Source organism: Triturus cristatus, chromosome 1_1 (genome assembly GCF_964204655.1).
Source record: "Triturus cristatus chromosome 1_1, aTriCri1.1, whole genome shotgun sequence".
In the NCBI taxonomy this organism is placed as follows: Eukaryota; Metazoa; Chordata; class Amphibia; order Caudata; family Salamandridae; genus Triturus; species Triturus cristatus.
Window position 1 is genome coordinate 1030247780 of NC_140579.1, and position 20347 is coordinate 1030268126.

Here is a 20347-nt window from a genome sequence, read left to right on the forward strand (position 1 = left end):
AACTCGGAGAAAAAGGACCATCGGGAAGGGGGCTGAGAGGCAGGTCTGCGTACCCGGGCCCCTGGGGGCCCCGCTTCGGGCAGGCCCGGGTGCTGCCTTCCCCTGTCTCGGGATGCATGGACCTCACGGGGCTCTGACCCAGAAAACTCAGAGAGAAAGGACCATCGGGAAGGGGCTGAGAGGCAGGAACGTACCCGGGCCCCTGGGGGCCCCGGCGGGCGGGCCCCGGGTCTGCCTTCCCCTGATTCAGAATCGCCAAACATCACTTTGGTCCAACTGACCCTCTCCCTAGTAATCCGGAGGAAAATTACCCCCCTTTCTTGTAATCCGTGCGCACGAGGTGACAGAGGGGACCCTAGGCGCGAATGTACACGACCTCCTGGAGCCCTCGCTGGGATCCGGGAGGCAAATGGACCCTCATCGAGACTTCCAGGCAAGCTCGGCCATCTGGTCGCGCACAATGCTTTCCTATGGGGCGACCAGATGGCCGAGCATGCCTGGAAGTCTCGAAGGGGGTCCATTTGCCTCCCGGATCCCAGCAAGGGCTCCAGGAGGTCGGGTACATTCGCGCCTAGGGTCCCCTCTGTCTGAAGGGACGTGCGCGACCAGATGGCCGAAGAGGCTTGCGCGACCAGATGGCCGAGGGGACAGGCGCGACCAGATGGCCGAGGGGAAAGAGAAGGGGAAGCCTCCCCGGGCTCTCCGGGCACCATGCCGCGTGGCAGGACCCCGGACGGAGCCAGGGGCGGGGAGGCCGCCCTGGGGGCCCCCAGGGGCCAATGAACCCAGACGAGCCTGGGGAGGCTCCCCGGACACAACGGAACCCCGCCCCGGGCCTTTGGCAGGGCCGCAGGCCGGGGGACGGGGCCTGGGGCCGGAGACCCCGACCCGCGGCCCGGCCGGGCCCCTGGAACCAGCCGGAGCTCCTAGGCCCGCAGGCACAGGGGAAGCCTCCCCAGGACCTCTGGACCCCGCCCCGGGCACCCTGCCACGCGGCAGGACCCCGGACGGAGCCCGGGGAGGGGAGGCCACCCTCCCCCGGGCCCCCAGGGGCCAATGAACCCAGACAGGCCTGGGGAGTCTCCCCGGACACAACGGAACCCCGTCCCGGGCCTTTGGCAGTGCCGCAGGCCGGGGGACGGGGTCCGGGCCCGGAGACCCCGACCCGGGGCCCGGCCGGGCCCCTGGACCCAGCCGGGGCTCCCGGGACCGCAGGCGCAGGGGAAGCCTCCCCGGGCCCTCCGGACCCCGTCCCGGGCACCCTGCCGCGCGGCAGGACCCGGGACGGAGCCCGGGGCGGGGAGGCCGCCCTCCCCGGGGCCCCCAGGGGCCAATGAGCCCAGACAGGCCTGGGGAGGCTCCCCGGACACAACGGAACCCCGTCCCGGGCCTTTGGCAGTGCCGCAGGCCGGGGGACGGGGTCCGGGGCCGGAGACCCCGACCCGGAGCCCGGCCGGGCCCCTGGACCCAGCCGGGACTCCCGGGACAGCAGGCGCAGGGGAAGCCTCCCCGGGCCCTCCGGACCCCGTCCCGGGCACCCTGCCGCGCGGCAGGACCCGGGACGGAGCCCGGGGCGGGGAGGCCGCCCTCTCCGGGGCCCCCAGGGGCCAATGAGCCCAGACAGGCCTGGGGAGGCTCCCCGGACACAACGGAACCCCGTCCCAGACCTTTGGCAGTGCCGCAGGCCGGGGGTTGGGGCCCAGGGCCGGAGACCCCGACCCGGGGCCCGGCCGGGCCCCTGGACCCAGCCAGGGCTCCCGGGACAGCAGGCGCAGGGGAAGCCTCCCCGGGCCCTCCGGACCCCGTCCCAGGCACCCTGCCGCGCGGCAGGACCCGGGACGGAGCCCGGGGCGGGGAGGCCGCCCTCCCCGGGGCCCCCAGGGGCCAATGAGCCCAGACAGGCCTGGGGAGGCTCCCCGGACACAACGGAACCCCGTCCCAGGCCTTTGGCAGTGCCGCAGGCCGGGGGGCGGGGCCCAGGGCCGGAGACCCCGACCCGGGGCCCGGCCGGGCCCCTGGACCCAGCCGGGGCTCCCGGGACCGCAGGCGCAGGGGAAGCCTCCCCGGGCCCTCCGGACCCCGTCCCGGGCACCCTGCCGCGCGGCAGGACCCGGGACGGAGCCCGGGGCGGGGAGGCCGCCCTCCCCGGGGCCCCCAGGGGCCAATGAACCCAGACAGGCCTGGGGAGGCTCCCCGGACACAACGGAACCCCGTCCCAGGCCTTAGGCAGTGCCGCAGGCCGGGGGACGGGGCCCAGGGCCGGAGACCACGACCCGGGGCCCGACCGGGCCCCTGGACCCAGCCGGGGCTCCCAGGCCCGCAGGCGCAGGGGAAGCCTCCCCGGGCCCTCCGGAGCCCGCCCCGGGCACCCTGCCACGTGGCAGGACCCCAGACGGAGCCCGGGGCAGGGAGGCCGCCCTCCCCGGGGCCCCCAGGGGCCAATGAACCCAGACAGGCCTGGGGAGGCTCACCAGACACAACGGAACCCCGTCCCAGGCCTTTGGCAGTGCCGCAGGACGGGGGACGGGGCCCAGGGCCGTAGACCCCGACCCGGGGCCCGGCCGGGCCCCTGGACCCAGCCGGGGCTCCCAGGCCCGCAGGCGCAGGGGAAGCCTCCCCGGGCCCTCCGGAGCCCACCGCGGGCACCCTGCCACGTGGCAGGACCCCAGACGGAGCCCAGGGCAGGGAGGCCGCCCTCCCCGGGGCCCCCAGGGGCCAATGAACCCAGACAGGCCTGGGGAGGCTCCCCGGACACAATGGAATCCCGTCCCAGGCCTTTGGCAGTGCCGCAAGCTGGAGGACGGGGCCCGGGGCCAGAGACCCCGACCCGGGGCCCGGCCGGGCCCCTGGACCCAGCCAGGGCTCCCAGGCCCGCAGGCGCAGGGGAAGCCTCCCCGGGCCCTCCGGAGCCCGCCCCGGGCACCCTGCCACATGGCAGGACCCCAGACAGAGCCCGGGGCGGGGAGGCCGCCCTCCCCGGGGCCCCCAGGGGCCAATGAACCCAGACATGCCTGGGGAGGCTCCCCGGACACAACGGAACCCCGTCCCAGGCATTTGGCAGTGCCGCAGGCCGGGGTACGGGGCCCGGGGCCCGGCTGGGCCCCTGGAGCCAGCCGGGGCTCCCAGGCCCGCAGGCGCAGGGGAAGCCTCCCCGGACCATCCGGACCCCTTGTCCAGGGCACCCTGCCACGCGGCAGTCCCCGGGACAGGACCGGGGCAGCATCCGGGCCCGTCCTGCTGCCGGCTGAGGACCGAGAGGGGTCCCAGGGTACCCTGTCCCTAGTAATCCGGAGGAAGGCTACATAGCGGTAGGGCTCCCGCCTTAACCATGGGCTCGGTGGGCTCTCTGCTTCCCGGGGGCTGGGGGACAGCGGCTGGGACTCGGGCACGGGGAACACCGACGGAGCTCTTGGGCCCGGGCGCCCCGGGGGTAGGACTGCCCGGGACCCGTGGAGCCCGACCCTGGGCACTTTGCCACGCCGCGGGCCGGAGGAGTGAAGCCTGGGAGGATGTTGCCCGGGCGTAGCCCATCTGGTCCCCGGCAAAGAACCGCCAGCCCCGGAGGGTCTTCCGGCATACCCTGCCCATACTAATCCGGAGGAAGGCTACCCCCCTTTCTTGTAACCCACGCGCTCCGAGTGACGGAGGGGACCCTAGGCCCGGACGCGCCCGGCCTCCTGGAGCCCTGGCTGGGATCCGGGAGGCAAATAGACCCTCATCGGGACTTCCAGGCCGGCCCGGCCATCTGGTCGCCCCATTGGGAAGCATTGCGCGCGACCAGATGGCCGAGGGGAGAGGTGCAACCAGATGGACGGGACTGAAAGAACTCCCATCTGTCCAACCCCGAGCCTTCGCGCTAGGGTTCCTGCCTGCCCACGCAGGGCTCCGTGGCTGCAGGGCTCAGGGGCTGCAGGGCTCCAGGGCTCCAGGGCTGCAGGGCTCTGGTCCTGCAGGGCTCCAGGGCTCCGGGCTGAAGGGCTGAAGGGCTCCAGGGCTGCAGGGCTTTGGGGCTGCAGGCCTCGGGGGACGCCCGGGGGACCCATGGAGCCCTTCCTGGGCACTTTGCCTCGCCGCGGGCTGGAGGAGGAAGCACCCGACGCCCCGGGGAAGTGACGTCCGGGCTTGGCCCATCTGGTCCCCGCCTGAGAACCGCAATCCCCAGGAGGGGTGTCCCGGCATACCCTGCCCCTACTAATCCGGAGGAAGGCTACCCACCTTTCTTGTAACCCTCGCGCTCCGAGTGACGGAGGGGACCCTAGGCGCGGATGCGCCCGGCCTCCTGGAGCCCTGGCTGGGATCCGCGAGGCGGATGGACCCTCATCGGGACTTCCAGGCTGGCCCGGCCATCTGGTCGCCCTATTGGAAAGCATTGCGCGCGACCAGATGGCCGAGGGGAGAGGTGCAACCAGATGGACGGGACTGACAGGACTCCCATCTGTCCAACCCCGAGCCTTCGCGCTAGGGTTCCCGCCTGCCCACGCAGGGCTCCGTGGCTGCAGGGCTCCGGGGCTGCAGGGCTCCAGGGCTGCAGGGCTCTGGGCCTGCAGGGCTCCGGGGCTGCAGGGCTCCGGGCCTGCAGGGCTCCGGGCCTGCAGGGATCCGGGCCTGCAGGGCTCCGGGCCTGCAGGGCTCCGGGCCTCCAGGGCTCCGGGGCTGCAGGGCTCCGGGGCTGCAGGGCTTTGGGGCTGCAGGCCTCGGTGGCTGCAGGGCTCCGGGGCTGCAGGGCTCCGGGCCTGCAGGGCTCCGGGGCTGCAGGGCTCCGGGCCGCCTGCAGGGCTCCGGGCCTGCAGGGCTCCGGGCCTGCAGGGCTCCGGGGCTGCAGGGCTCCGGGCCTGCAGGGCTCCGGGCCTGCAGGGCTCCGGGCCTGCAGGGCTCCAGGGCTCCGGGCTGAAGGGCTCCAGGGCTGCAGGGCTTTGGGGCTGCAGGCCTCGGTGGACGCCCGGGGGACCCATGGAGCCCGTCCTGGGCACTTTGCCTCGCCGCGGGCTGGAGGAGGAAGCACTCGACGCCCCGGGGAAGTGACGTCCGGGCTTGGCCCATCTGGTCCCCGCCTGAGAACCGCAATCCCCAGGAGGGGTGTCCCGGCATACCCTGCCCCTACTAATCCGGAGGAAGGCTACCCACCTTTCTTGTAACCCTCGCGCTCCGAGTGACGGAGGGGACCCTAGGCGCGGATGCGCCCGGCCTCCTGGAGCCCTGGCTGGGATCCGCGAGGCGGATGGACCCTCATCGGGACTTCCAGGCTGGCCCGGCCATCTGGTCGCCCTATTGGAAAGCATTGCGCGTGACCAGATGGCCGAGGGGAGAGGTGCAACCAGATGGACGGGACTGACAGGACTCCCATCTGTCCAACCCCGAGCCTTCGCGCTAGGGTTCCCGCCTGCCCACGCAGGGCTCCGTGGCTGCAGGGCTCCGGGGCTCCGGGGCTGCAGGGCTCCAGGGCTGCAGGGCTCTGGGCCTGCAGGGCTCCGGGGCTGCAGGGCTCCGGGGCTGCAGGGCTCCGGGCCTGCAGGGCTCCGGGCCTGCAGGGCTCCGGGCCTGCAGGGCTCCGGGCCTGCAGGGCTCCAGGGCTCCGGGCTGAAGGGCTCCAGGGCTGCAGGGCTTTGGGGCTGCAGGCCTCAGTGGCTGCAGGGCTCTGGGGCTGCAGGGCTCCGGGCCTGCAGGGCTCCGGGGCTGCAGGGCTCCGGGCCTGCAGGGCTCCGGGCCTGCAGGGCTCCGGGCCTGCAGGGCTCCAAGGCTCCGGGCTGAAGGGCTCCAGGGCTGCAGGGCTTTGGGGCTGCAGGCCTCGGTGGACGCCCGGGGGACCCATGGAGCCCGTCCTGGGCACTTTGGCTCGCCGCGGGCTGGAGGAGGGAGCACCCGACGCCCCGGGGAAGTGTCGTCCGGGCTTGGCCCATCTGGTCCCCGCCTGAGAACCGCAATCCCCAGGAGGGGTGTCCCGGCATACCCTGCCCCTACTAATCCGGAGGAAGGCTACCCACCTTTCTTGTAACCCTCGCGCTCCGAGTGACGGAGGAGACCCTAGGCGCGGACGCGCCCGACCTCCTGGAGCCGTGGCTGGGATCCGCGAGGCGAATGGACCCTCATCGGGACTTCCAGGCTGGCCCGGCCATCTGGTCGCCCTATTGGAAAGCATTGCGCGCGACCAGATGGCCGAGGGAAAGGTGCGGCCAGATGGCCGGGACCGAAAGGACTCCCAGCTGCCCACACCGAGCCATTGCGGTAGGGCTCCTGCCTGCCCTTGCAGGGCTCCGGGGCTCTGCACCAGGGTCCCTTGTCCCGGGCAGATGGACACTTGGCAGCAAGCAATTTCCCGACTTGGAAGAGTTATAAAACCTATTTGAGAGTGTTGGGGTCATGGCCACTGCCTGGCTGTGCGGACACAATAGAGGACAGCTCTTGGCTGGGCCCCAAATAAACCATGAAAATGCTCCGTCTAAGCACCACAGACCGCTTTCCTGGGAGTAGGAGGTCATGTAATGGCTGCGGGGCTGCAGACACTGCACTCGGGTCAGATGTAGGCCACGTTTCTTGAAGATGAGCTGAGTCGCTCTGCCTCGTCGGATGGCAGCCATCTTTGCTCCAGGCAACACCTGCAGAAGCACAAGGCAAGACGGGGACTCAAAGAAACAAGGGGTTGGTCTTCCTCACGGAAATAGAATGGGAGCAAGTGGTGGTGCACAGGTGGTGGCATCTCGTTAAATATATGGAAACAGAGTATTGACACTGAAACCCCTCCAAAACACTGCCAACGATTCACTCACTATGAACGACCAGTCACAAATGGTCTCCAGCCTTTGGTCATTGAGATCCTCGACCACTGCTACCACCTGCTGGTGCATGCTCACCACCTCAGAGGGCACAACTGAATACTACAACAAGAAGATACCACTGTCACAAGTAAAGAGGTGAGAAGAGTGCTGACACGTGGGTGGCGGGTGAAACCCCCACTCTCATTAAAAAGAGTACAATAAGAAAAATATCAACAAAAGCTCCAAGAACAACTCAGTTTGTATTGATATTGCACAAAATACTAAGGAGTGGTATGTTACAACACTGAGTCTAGGAAGAGGATCCAAAGAGAGATTTCAAGCTCATATGGTGACGATGTGGACCCTGGAAAGGGAAGATTGCCGAAAATAAGCAAGTAGAGAAGGGGACTGATTTTTTTTTTTAGATGAACCCCCTCATTAGCATAGCGTGACCGAAACTACAGAGCAGGCATACAACACTCATATGGGCAATCACAAGGAGACCTCCAACAGAGGTTGAAACAGCGAGCTCATAGGCCCGAGGCATTTCTGAGAGAGTATGGATTGGAAATTGTGGACTACGACCTCCAGAAATCATCAATAACCACAGCTGGAATCAAACATGATGGGACTTTCTCTCCGGAGACACTTGAAGAAGTCTGGGCTGATCAAAAGCTAGGAGACCTCAGGTTGTGCTGGTCGAGCGACCTCCACAAGCAGCCCAGATTAATGAATCAACTTCTAGATCAGCAGCAGGTCTTCGATGCGGTGGCTGCACGGAAGAATCAGTCTGTCAGATCGGAAATTCACAATATCTGATCTGACAAAGAACATCCAGGCAATTGGGGAAAAAGTGAGCGCTAATGAGGATTGCATATCATCTCTCAAGACTTGTTTTAAGAAAAACAAAGCAGCAATTAATGTGAGGATTAGCAATGCATGGGAGCACATGGAGGGATCAGACACCATGGAGTTTAATACCAGATTGTTTTCCATGTTTTGAGCATCAGGCCCCTGCTACCACTGGGATTGTTGGGGCAAGTTGGCTGGGGCCAATACATCTGGTTTTGGGCCTACTTTCAGTGACATTATTGCCAAGCAAGCGATAGCGGAAGTTAAGGACTTAATCCTGCGTACTGCCCAGTGACAAGAGTCTATCGAATTTGAGGAATGTTTGATCCAGCTATTTCAGAACATATCTTAGACCATATTACAGAGACAGAGGGCCCTTTCTGAAATTGCCATGGAACTTAAATATAGATGGGCCTAACCCTTCACATAGATATGAAAAATGGATGGAAATCTAATGTGATCAGGTCTTTGGAAGAGGGGAGGGATGTATTGAAGCTGCTGGGGTTACTAGCTGATTGGCGGAATCCTCCACATCAAGGGATCAGCGTAGATAGTCTGTCAGGCGGTAACAAGAATATCCAACAAGAGTGGTAGAGGAAACCAGCGACCAACAAAATGTGTGGCCACTGATGCCAGTTAATATACTGTCAGAAATCTAAGTTCTAAGCCACCATGATGAAAGTCAATGTAAGAAGGTTGGTACTGCGGATGAGGGGGCTCAGAGTGCCACCGGTGTGACTTTCCGACACACCAAAGACATGACACCTATTTGTCTATGGTTATTTGGGTTATGTTTCATTTGTGTATTCAAGTTCTTATCTAAGTGAGAAATTGCACGTTTCTGGGAGGGAAGGGGAACACTATGCACAAGTCCTTTCTATCATGTTCTGATTTGATTGCCTAAAGAGTTGTGTTTTAAGGAGACCGGTAGGGACCCTGATGGGCCAGGGGCGCCCAATATACACTAGAAAAGGAGACGGTTTGACTCATAACATAGAATATTTGGGGTCTAAATACCTCAGTCAAAAGCAACAAGATATGGAGGGCCACCCGCAATGAGTCACCCAATATAGTTTGCCTCCAGGAGGCTCATTTGTTGACCAAAGACATTAGTCTCATGAGAGACAGACTCTACCCCATGCAGTTCTTTGCCTCGCAGACAACTGCAAAGTTTCAGAGGGGAGATGAAAGTCATTCAAAGCCATCTACCGTTAGAGATAGAGAAAGGTCATACTGACTCCACAGAAGTGCATTATATCATGCTCAAGGACCTGCTTAGAGGATGGGACATCACAGTGGTAGGTTCCTACGCCCCGATTTTAATCGGAGATTTTAGGTCCTCCAAAAACTAGATAAGATTATGGAGACATGAGGGGAGAATTACTGTGGGCAGGTGACTTCAGCCTAGTCCCACACCCTACTCAGGACCAGGGACATCATCAATTCCAGATTTAGAAGCTACAGCGGGGTGGGGTTCTTGATGGGCCTCTTCTGTCTGTAGCTCAGAAGAAAAAGGCCCATAATTAACGTGAAAAGGAGGGAGGGAGGGAGGAAGGAAGGAAGAGTAAGGATGGATAAGTGAAAGGGAGGGAGGATGAATGAGGTGAATGGATGAATGGATGGATGAGTGAAAGGATGGATGAGTGAGTGAATGGATGGATGATGAGAGAAAGGATGGACGGATATTGAAATACTAAATGAATGGATGAATGATGGAGTGAAAGGCTGGCTTAATGGATAGAGTGAAAGCGGGAATGAATGCATGAGAGGATGGATGGATGAGGGAAAGGATATATGTAAAGGTAGATGAGTAAAATAATGGATGGATTAGTGAAAGGGAGGTGGATAGATTGCTGAATTAAAGCGTGGATAGAAGGATGAGTGAAAGGGATGGGTAAATAAAGGGGGTGAATGGATGGATAGATGAAAAAAAGCATGGATGGGTGAGTGAGTGAAACGATGGATGGATGGGTGAGTGAAAGGGTAGATGGATGGATGGATGAGTCTAAGGGTGGATGGGTGAGTAAGGGTGGATGGCTGAACGAAAGGGTATATGAATAAGTCAAAGGGGGGTTGGATGATGAAGTTTAAGGATGGATTATGGAGTGAGTGTAGATGGATGGGGTGAAAGGGTAAATGGATGAATGAAAGTAGGCATGGATGGATGATTGAATAGATGAATGGATGGATGAAATGGAGGATAAGTGAAAGGATGGTTGGATGAAAATGTTTGCAGCTGAGTAGATCGGTTTGGATATGGATGGGCGGACAGACATTTGGAATGGTTTGGAATATATAACCAAGATTGCAGACTGTTAGGGAGCTTCCTCCCTATGCTCCTGGGACAAAGGATCGCCTTCAGCATACGTTCCTCTGGAGCAGCGGCGGCTCCTTCACTAAGGCGGTGGAGTGTCACCCCACTGTATTTTGAACAGTGGAAAAAGGAAAAATAAAATGATAATAACACTATGTTATTATTTTCATTTTCTGGTTTACGGGGCAGGGTGGGCAGGGCTTGGCTGTGTCACAGCCACCAAGGGGAGGAGTGGTGGCCACTTAAGTGTACATGACTGTTTGCGCCGCTGTCTTGGGCCGGCCAAACAGTCATGCACACTTTGCATGTTCTGCACCAGGCTGCAATGCATATCCTGGTGGGGAACATGCACAAGCTCCCACTGCCTGTCTGAGCGTTGAACCACAGTTTGCAGACCAATCATAATGTGGACGATGCAAGGTGAGGCTGTCCTGCGGCAAGGTAAGTAATTTATGTTTCTATCCCCCCCCCTGCCCTACCTCACCCATGCTACTTGGTGGCATCAGCCACTGCTCCTCAGGCCCTCCATTGACCCCCCGCTGAAATCGATTTAGGAAGATGTAAACGACTGTACAGCCTAGCTGTGGGTGGCAAGGGAATCCTGCAATCATCTGGACAGCTGCTGAGACCCCACTGCAGCATCTCTGAGCTGCTATCCTGGTATCGTCTGCGGCATCTTTGCTGGCTCCCGGGGCCCATTACTCGACATGAAGACCCTCTGCCGGCTGCTGTGTATAGAGGCACTGTAGGTGAGCAGCTGCAATCGGTGGGCACTGAGGTGAGCCCTTCCTTGCCCCCTTCGAGCACATGCATTGCAGCGCTGCTGCAACTAACTTCTGATGCGGCAAGCCCTCTGTCTCCATGAGCACTCCTCTGCAGCCCCCTCCTTGTGCCTCAGTTCAGGTAAGCTGCTGCACAGGAAGAATCTACAATGGCTATCATGGTGATGGGCCCCCTTTTCCGTTAAACATGATCGTTGTGGTGCTGCCTTTGGCAGTATTGATGCGATAAGGCCGCTCTCTTGCAGCCTGCACAGTCAGAGGGACACAATGGCCTGAGCTACCAATAAACATCGTGAGGACATACCATATGCTTTTGACGCTTAAGGACTGGGGCACAGCCTGTACACAGCGGCAGACTGTGTTTCTACAGCGAAAGAGGGACTAAAATGAGAGAAACATAATTCTGGGTCATTGTATGCAGATCTCTGGAGACAGCTCTCCCTGGCAACATGGCGCTTGCAGAGCTGGCCCTTCAAATCTACGAATGTCTGATGCAACTTAAGGAGCGCGCCTCAGGAAATTTAGCTAACACAAGGAGATGATGGACAGAGCACTGAAACTTTTCAGACATTCACCCAGAGTCACAGATCTGGGTTGAATCCATCCACGTTCTTTAGCTCACGTTGCCATCTCAGTTCAGACCCAGCCATATGCAAATCAGTCTTTACCCTGTGCCTCATGGGAACAGTCCAGCCCGAACTGTCAAGCCAGGTCTTCCCTGAACCAGAAACAAGCATCCTGGGACCGGTTTCAGAGTAACACCCCTCTTCAGCCAGGCTAGCTTGAATCCAGTGGCAAAGTGAGAAAGGGACCCACGTCTGGGCATACCCTGCCAACTTAGGGCGAACAAAGCAAACACAAGGAGATGATGGACGGAGCTCTGAAACTTTTCAGACACTCACCCCCAGTCACAGATCTGGGTTGAATCCATCATCATTCTTTGGCTAACTTTGCCACCTCAGTTCAGAGGAGGATGGGCTGAGCAGCAAGAAGGCTGCTCCTGGTGGGGCTCTTCTCAACATATTGCCTAATAAATCAACCTACATAATCAACCCTGGAACTGGATGACTTTAATTTACAACAAAATCTATCTGTTTTTTATCACCGCTTCCCTGCTCTCCGCATCTCCAAGCCATCCGCTCCCTCCACCACCCCTCCACCCTCTTCCAGAGACCCAACCCTGCACCACCTTCTCCATGTACTGAACCTTGTACTCCCAGTTCCCTGCACCCTATCTCCACCTCCACCCCCTCTTCCATTCCCAGATGCCCAGAAACCTTGGTTTCACCTGCAGAATTACTTTTCCCCCTCCCCATGGCACACCTCCACTGCCCAGCTTTATTTATCTACTGCAACTGCAACTACTCAGCCCTCCAACCACAGTAGACTGGATACTACCTTAGCTGCCTTCTCAGACTCCAATATGCTCTATCATACTATGATTGCTGTGATTGATTGATACTTCACTTCCCACCGCAGATCCAACCGCCTCTCAGCAAATCCCTATAATGGCCCAACAAAACCTCAAAATCAACACTATTCTGGATAAAATGTCATCACTAAGCAAAGATCAGCCACATCCTGCCCCAACCTCACGCATCCTTTGCAAGCACCGATCTTCCCTTGTTGCAGGGATTCTGCTCATGCACAGAACTATGCACAGGAAGCCAGGACCTCAGTGAATTGCGGTGTACCAAAAACTCACCTCAGTACCCAGAACCCCTATCCGACCAGCATCAGTGTCTCATTCGCACTTCATACCATATAGAAGCTACCAATGATTAGACAACCCAGAACATGCGACTTTAGAGTACTCTCAGGAATGGTGGGAATCAGAAACACCTGTTCGTTATTATTCTCATATCAGTCCACAACAAGAGTATTCAGAGACACAGTAAAGTTTAAAATGTTTATTTTATAAACTACGTGTCCTAAGATGCAGTACTTTGGCTAACCTAAGCAGACAAATGATTAAAATTAAAACCATCAGCATTGTTACAATACCATAGAAAATGAAGGGAGAAATCATATTACTAATGACACAGGAATACAACCCTCCCTTCACTAGTAAGCTAGTATTATTAGACTAATAGAAGGTCTCTAGGTTTGAATGGGGAACCCCATACCGTAAAGATCAGCTTAGGTGAATCACATCACAGCATCAGCTTTGCTCTGCGCCTGGAAAAGTTCTTCTCCAGAATGTGTGTCTAGTGCATGAAAACTGCAATATTAAAGGCGCTCGACTTTCAGATATTTGCAGCTGTGTGCGTGTTATGGCTAGAGCGTGGACCGATCAACCTGAACTCAAAAACATACATTGTTTGGTGGCTCAGACTGTTTCTGCACACAATGTTCAGACCAAGATCGCAGTGCACGTCTAGGTATGTGAACAACAGACAGTTCTCATGTGAAGAAAAGGCTAGCAAGCAGTTTTCAAATAATATCTATCTGCAGTGTCGTGAGCAAAAGTGGCAAGATGGCGTTTCTAACATCTAAGACACTTATGCTAACATAGCAATGTGTGTCATCTAAAACTCCGCCTTCACTACACCCTCCCTTGATCGGACCACAAACTATTAGGGATACACTTAAGGAACGCAGAGTTCAAGTTCGACAGAGCGGAACTAAGTGCATGAATTGGAAAACCATATAACAGGGAGTGAATGTTCGAAGAAAAAAGAAGCATAAAAAAACAAAAAAACTGCGTAAAAATAAAGGAAATTGGAGGAAAAAAAAATGTGTAGTTCGTATAAGGAAAGTTAGATGACATCCATGTTAATCCATCAACGTGTAAGCACAATAAGTAGCGACAGCCTCCAAGAGGAAGTCATTAGAATGGCCTGCAAAAGTTTCCGCCATCCAGTCTAACAAGATAAACGAACATACATGTTCCTCGACAACAGGAGCCTCTAGCACAATCCGAGGACAACTGGCGTGTTCTTCAAGATAACTTTGTGCCAAGAAGTCACACGCGGCCGTACCGATGTCCCAATTTCCCAGGACTCCATGTGCCACTCCACAGGCCATAATTCTGACACCAGAACAGTCCAACTCATGAGCCACTAAGGGACTCATTAGTCGATCATAATCCGGGGCAGGAGACACCGAGTTTGACAAGCACAAATCCAGAGCCCATTCGAAAGGACAATCTAGGCAATGAAAAACAGGTTGTACGCAAGTAAAGTATGAAAACCGGAAGGACAATCCATAGGCTATGCTTAAAGTGGCCAGTGGCAATGTTCCATAATATTAAAGCATCCGGTTACGAAGATGGAGGAGCCGTGACAGGCTGTCGTGTGACACAAATTGTGCAGCCATTGCGCAGTAAGCACACCAACAGCAGCACACCAGCCGTGAGTGCGAGAAGTAACAGGAGCCCGCCAAAGACGCTGGAAAAAAAAGAATGAAAAAATGCAGGTATCACACCAAAGATAGTTTGGAAAGAGGTCACGAGGCTGGAGCCCACAACTTTGAAAAAATGCACCAAGCTAGTTGTTGATGAGGCATTGAATAATGTTGTGTATCAGAGGACCGAAATGAAGGGGCAGATCAGTATTTAAAAGCGCATGCACCTCGGTGCGGGTGTTAGCAACGTGAAGGACAAATGTTTCACGGGAGGAAGTCAGAGCGACCTCTTTTTGAGACAATAGAGCCCTTATTCTCCTCAACTTGTTGAACTCTGCTTTCAAGGTTGGGATGGAAGGCCAGATGGAGACATCCAGCCGCCCATGTGGGGGTGGGAAAAGGACATTTCTACAGCAAACTACTCATTGTGAAACAGTCACAATGTAGGGAATTCCAACTAGCATCCTGCAGCAAGCCTCATTATTTAAAAGCAAATAACTATTAGCTAATAATGTAAAAGAAGGCGTAATAGCTGGCACTAGAACCCCTTTCAGGACGCAAGCTAAATTCGGTGCCTGAACGTTACATGCACCTGGATGTGCCTACAGACTACTGAGTGATCAGGTGTAGAAGTGCATTCCTCACCTTTCAAATAACCTTCTTTCCCTTCTCTCATGCATCTGTATGTAAAGGGGAGTGACCAAACTTCATGCAGGAAAGCAGTACCCAGCGGTTCATATCTGCCTAGGGCATAATGTTTCATGCACAAACTGAACTTAAAGGAAATGGCAAAGTGATTAACCCGTGGATAAGCCACACAGCTGAGTTCAATTCGGCCACAGAGAAAGGCAAAGGTTCAAACTTTTCAATATGCAGTAATGAGTATGTTGCATCCTTCATGCACATGAATTGCTTTTTCGCAGTCAGATTAAATGGAAGGAATAAGGAAGATGTATTCATGTAGTCCCAGTGAACTTTCCCAGCCTTTAACGTTTGCAATGTCCATGCAAACTGCATTATGGAACGCAATTGATTTTGACCATGATATAAAACAGACATATCATCCTGTACAATATCCACAACAGATGAAACTATATTATCTAATGTGTAAATTCTGGAAGAAAGTGTGTTAATGCTATTATCAATAACCACTAGTACTTTTTCCAAATTGGCTTGATCAATGGCTCTCAATCTGCAAGCTGCTTCAATTTGCGATAATTTCCAAACTTCGTTATAAATAGCATACACCTATCTCTTGGACCTGCCACCCACAGGACCCTTAACAAAATCATTCAAATCTATGTTGTCATTTAATTTTGATAAATGAAGTTTAACAGATGCCAAGGTGGAATGTTGCAGCCAGTTCTGACATAACTTCCCTACAGAGTAGGTAGTAACTGAATGGGAAGATTCAAAGCGTGGGTCTACGCGAATCTGTGTATACCCAGGGTTTATACCTAGAAACCGGTGTTGACAGGAATCTGAGCTTCTCTGCCATAGTAACCACCCTTCACGATCAAAATCAGAAATGTTGAAGGATGTATTAGTAATGTATGACTGCAACTCAGTAAGGGACAGATCTGTATGATTATCCCAATTAGGATAAGCACCCAGATTAGGAATAGAGGCGGAATTCAACTTTTTAGAAGTGGCCAATCCAAAGCAGGTGGTTTGAAAAATGTAAGAATTCAAAAACATGTGGTTTGGGATGAGGCAGGCTTGATGCAAAGCTTCTGTTCCTCGTACCTGCCACGTCTTAGAACCCCAAACAGATTTAAGATCAATAGTAGCTTTCCACACGTCATAGCTCATGATAGCCAATTCATCCATAAAGGATTTGGAATACAATAATTTAGTGTGTGTCAGCCGCACCTTTGAAGCAGACTCAGCTGCTAATTTAAAATAAAAGGCGGTAGGTTCTGAGACACTAAAATCAGTGAAATATGCACATTTTTTCACCAAAGTGTTTGAGCTGCCTTGCAAGGGCGTCGGACAATGTTCCCATTGTGTATAATTTACAAAATTCCGAAACGTATTAGCTTTATGTAGGAAATGATTGCCATAATGTTGATAGCAAAACAGTTCACCATAATTAGCAGTAGTCTAAATACAAATATTCTGCATCAAAGGCAGCATAATATTTCAAATCAGAAAACAGTGCCTCTGGCCTGAACGTCCCAATCATCAGAACGGATGTTTTGTTCCACAACATCACCCATAGAAACACGAAGGACATTCGGAAAATTAATAACCTCAGTAGGTCCATGAATTTGAAATTTAACAGCATCCCAAACAATCCCATCTAACACAGGCCAGGCAGTAATATTCACAAAAGTCTGGTCCCTCTTCATGATGTGTGATGAGGAGTGGGGGGCCAAAGTTCCATCAATTAGTCTAGTTGCAGATCTTTCCTTCACGTAGTGTCCATTTACAAGACGAAAAAATACCACCACAAATCCAATGGACATAAACAAAAAAATACATATGAGCACCAGCCAAATGTAAGTCCAAGGGGGAATTAAAAAATGTCTTTTAAACCAAACAGCAAAAATAGAAACAGTCGATGGAGTATTGGGAGTCATAGAATCAGTGTCAAAGGAGGAATTTGACTGGTTAACTGTGGTTGATTGTAAAACAGGCAATGTAACCTCTGTGGGATAAGCATACTCCGTATTTTCAGGTGGACCACCAGCTGGTAGTGTCAGCAAAGGATTAGTAACTGTATGCATCTCAATGGCAATATCAGGCATAGTGGTAGAAGCCGGAGCCAAAAGAGAAATTCTCCGCATCACAGGGCAAGAGACCGCTGGATTCATACTAAGAAGAATCGGCCACTCGCTGTAATTTGACATTGTCAATTGAGATGTACCTGTTATCCTTGCGACCAGGAAGTGGAGGTAAAATGACTGTTCTTGTACCCAGCACGCCAAACACTGGAACCGGTGCACGATAAGAGGGGCCGAACTCCTTCTTGTTCTCCACCTTCTCACGGACCAGGTCACCAACTCGAGGTAGCCAGCCAACTACCGGAATCTGAAGCGCAGCATCAGATGTGGAGGGCAAGTGATCCTTCGCAAGACTGTCTCTGGTCTCTTGTAGATTCTGTAATACAGCACAGTGATCATCTAGGTCAAAGAGAGTGGCTGACGCCGCCATGTCTAGACCATCAAGGTCCGGGACAAACATTTTTATGCCAAAGAGCATTATGTATGGGGTCCACCCACCCAGAGACCTTCTAGGGAGATTATTAAGTGCACGTTGTATGTTATACAGATGGGCAAACCAGTTTCGTCCAGTGCCTAAAACCCTAGCTGTCAGAGATTGCTTTAAGTCATGGTTCATTCGCTCCACCACACTATTACCCTCAGGCCGGTATGGAGACGAAAATTTGACTTGGACCCCCAAAGATCTCATGGCTTCTTTGTACGCCTTAGAGGCGAAAGCAGGGCCCTGGTCAGAATGAAAGGTGCCACATGCAAAAATTCCCACAAAGACATGCAAATCCCTTATGACAGTTCGAGCATCAGCACTCCTTTGTGGCCATACCCAAAGAAAACGTGTGCACAAATCTACTGCAACTAAGATATACTTGTACGCAGTATCAGAGGAGAAAGGACCGCAGTGATCTAAATGAACACACCCAAACTGAGTTTGTGGCGGGCGCGCAGCAGTCGAAGGTTTAATCTGCTGGCAAAAGTCACAATCAAGAACATAAGTGCGAGTTTGCTTATACAAACCGCGCCACCAGTAACGCTGTTGTAACAGAGTAACAGTTGCTGAAACGCCGGCGTGAGCCGCTGTTATCAAAGAAGGTCTGCAGTCCGCGTTGGGAATCAACCTGTCACCAACGTCGTTAATTCTCACATAGGGGACTTTATCAGGACTTAAATGATAAGAGTACCGAGAAGGGTAACCTCTCGGGTAATTACTTCCCTTCTCCGTTGCAGCAATAGCTGCCAAGATGTCCTCATCTCTCTTAATTTTGGAGCTTGTAACTGCTGCTACTAAATATGTTGCCACTGCTGTTTTCGCTGCTTCGTCAGCTAAGCTATTGCCGACAGCGTGGACACCAAATCGTTGGTGACCAAGAGTGTGAATTACATTCACAAGAAGCAGATTCTGTTTAAGTTCTGCCACTCAAACCCAAAGCATTTTCTGCTTAATTGTGCTACCTTTGGAATCGCGATATTAATTTTGAGTCCAAAAGAATAGATTGTCGTTAAAAGACTGAACACAGTAAAATGAGTCACTCACTGTAAGAGTTGTAACCCGAGGATCAGCAAACTCCAGTGCAAGCACCAGAGCACGAAGCTCTGCCAACTGTGCGGTACTATCACCCAATGACTGCTTATGCACGACATCGGACTTGAATTCTCCATTCACGAAAGTAGCCGCTACAATTGCGCAGGCTGCTGAATAGGCATGCTTTGATTCCGTCGCCGGTTGTGCCGAACCGTCAGTGTAAATGACACAATGGTAATCTTCAAGCGGGCGCAAAGACAGAGGAACTGGATGAACTAATTCATACTGCAGGTATTCCTGAGTCTGCAATGAGGCATCAAAGATATAAGTGACATCTGGCGATGTCAAAGAAGTGGCCCATTGTATCCACTGTGGTTGCAAAGCTTTAGAGTTAGGTACACTGGCTTTTGTCACTGAATCTAGAGCAGGATATGGTGTAACCACCAACATGCGTTTCCCTTGCGACAGCACTCGTTCTTTAAGAATCGCCATCTGCACCGCAGTCAACACTGTCTCAACCGAGGAAAAGCGCAGTTTAGCCGAAGTGTACAGGTGTGATTTGTAGGCAATGGGGACGGTATTGCCCTAATTGAACGTTAAGTACGTGAAACCCACTGCGCCCGGCACAATTCTTATGGCCAGGTTAGTGTGGTTATCACGTGTTAGTAAGTATTTCGAAGCAAGAAGGTCAGCCTGCAGAGATTGCAAGACAGCTGAATGCTCTGGCAGCCAGCTCGATTTGGAAAAAGTAGGTTGTACCAAGGCATATAGCGGCTTGATACGCTGGGCATAATCGGGAATGTAAGTACGACCGAAATTCAGAAAGCCCAGCAAAGACTGTAATTTTTTCAGTGTTGTTGGAGCACGCAAGCATGCGCACTTCTCCAGAAAGTGAGGAGCTAACCTTCTTCCCTCATTGTTGAGCTCGTAGCCTAAAAACAACACTGTATACTCTGCAATGTGAGACTTCGCAAAGTTACATTTGTAACCGAAGTCTGCAAACATAACAATGATGCGATCAACGCGACACAGATGCGGCCATAACTCGTCGTCCGTGAGATAGATATCAACATACGAGTACACATCAGGGTCAATGCTCTCCAACAGAGAGACAACACGTGCGGCAAAGACGCCAGGGCTGTTCTTATAGCCCATGGCTAACCTCTTAAACTGTTTTTGTTTGCCACCAGAAGTAAACGCTGTCCACTGACTACTAATATAGGACAGGTTATGGCTATAAAAGCCATTGGATATGTCAAGTGTGGTTTTGAACCTTTTTCTCACAAGAATATCAACGAGAGCAGAACTGTGGATATTCTGTACAGCACATGTCCGACAGTGAGAGTTCAAATGCCGGTAATCCAAAACTAGGTGGTATGACCCATCAGGCTTCGTTACAGTGAATAAAGGATTATTCATTGGTGAAACACATGTTTCAATAACACCCTGATATTCCAATTGGTCAAGGATTTCCGCGACTTGTGATCTAGCTTCGCGACGCATGGGATATTGGGGCTGTGGCTGGGACATAGACCATAAAGGAATCTCATGGCTCGGAGACAATTTATCCCACCCAACCTGAGTATGGTACAAAGCTGGAGCAAGCACCTGAGCCCACTCTTCGGCAAACCTTTCAGCGTGATCCTTCGGCACTGTGTGAGCAAAGGATTGGAGGATTACCTCCTCCCCTCTAGGAGCATCCAAAATGAAAGCCGGGGCCAGTCTGCCTCCGCTAAGAGAATATCATAGGAAGAGGTTAGATTATTCCAAAAAATCCCTTGTATTGTGCGTTGTATGTCACCTTCAATTAAAAGGACTATGTCATATAGTCTGTCAGGGGGAGCCACTCTAGTATCCGCAGTTTCTACAGTTATGAACGTATCAGTTGCTGTCACCTCCAGATATGAACGCAGTGCTTGCCGCACTACTGTAACCTCCGCTGCGCTGTCGAGCAGCGTTAGTGCCCATGTCAGGTTCCGAATCTGTGGCATACCTCGCTGTTAATGCAGCAACTTTCTTCTTCTGAAACTGGGGACGTTGACGTGCAAACTCGTCCTGCT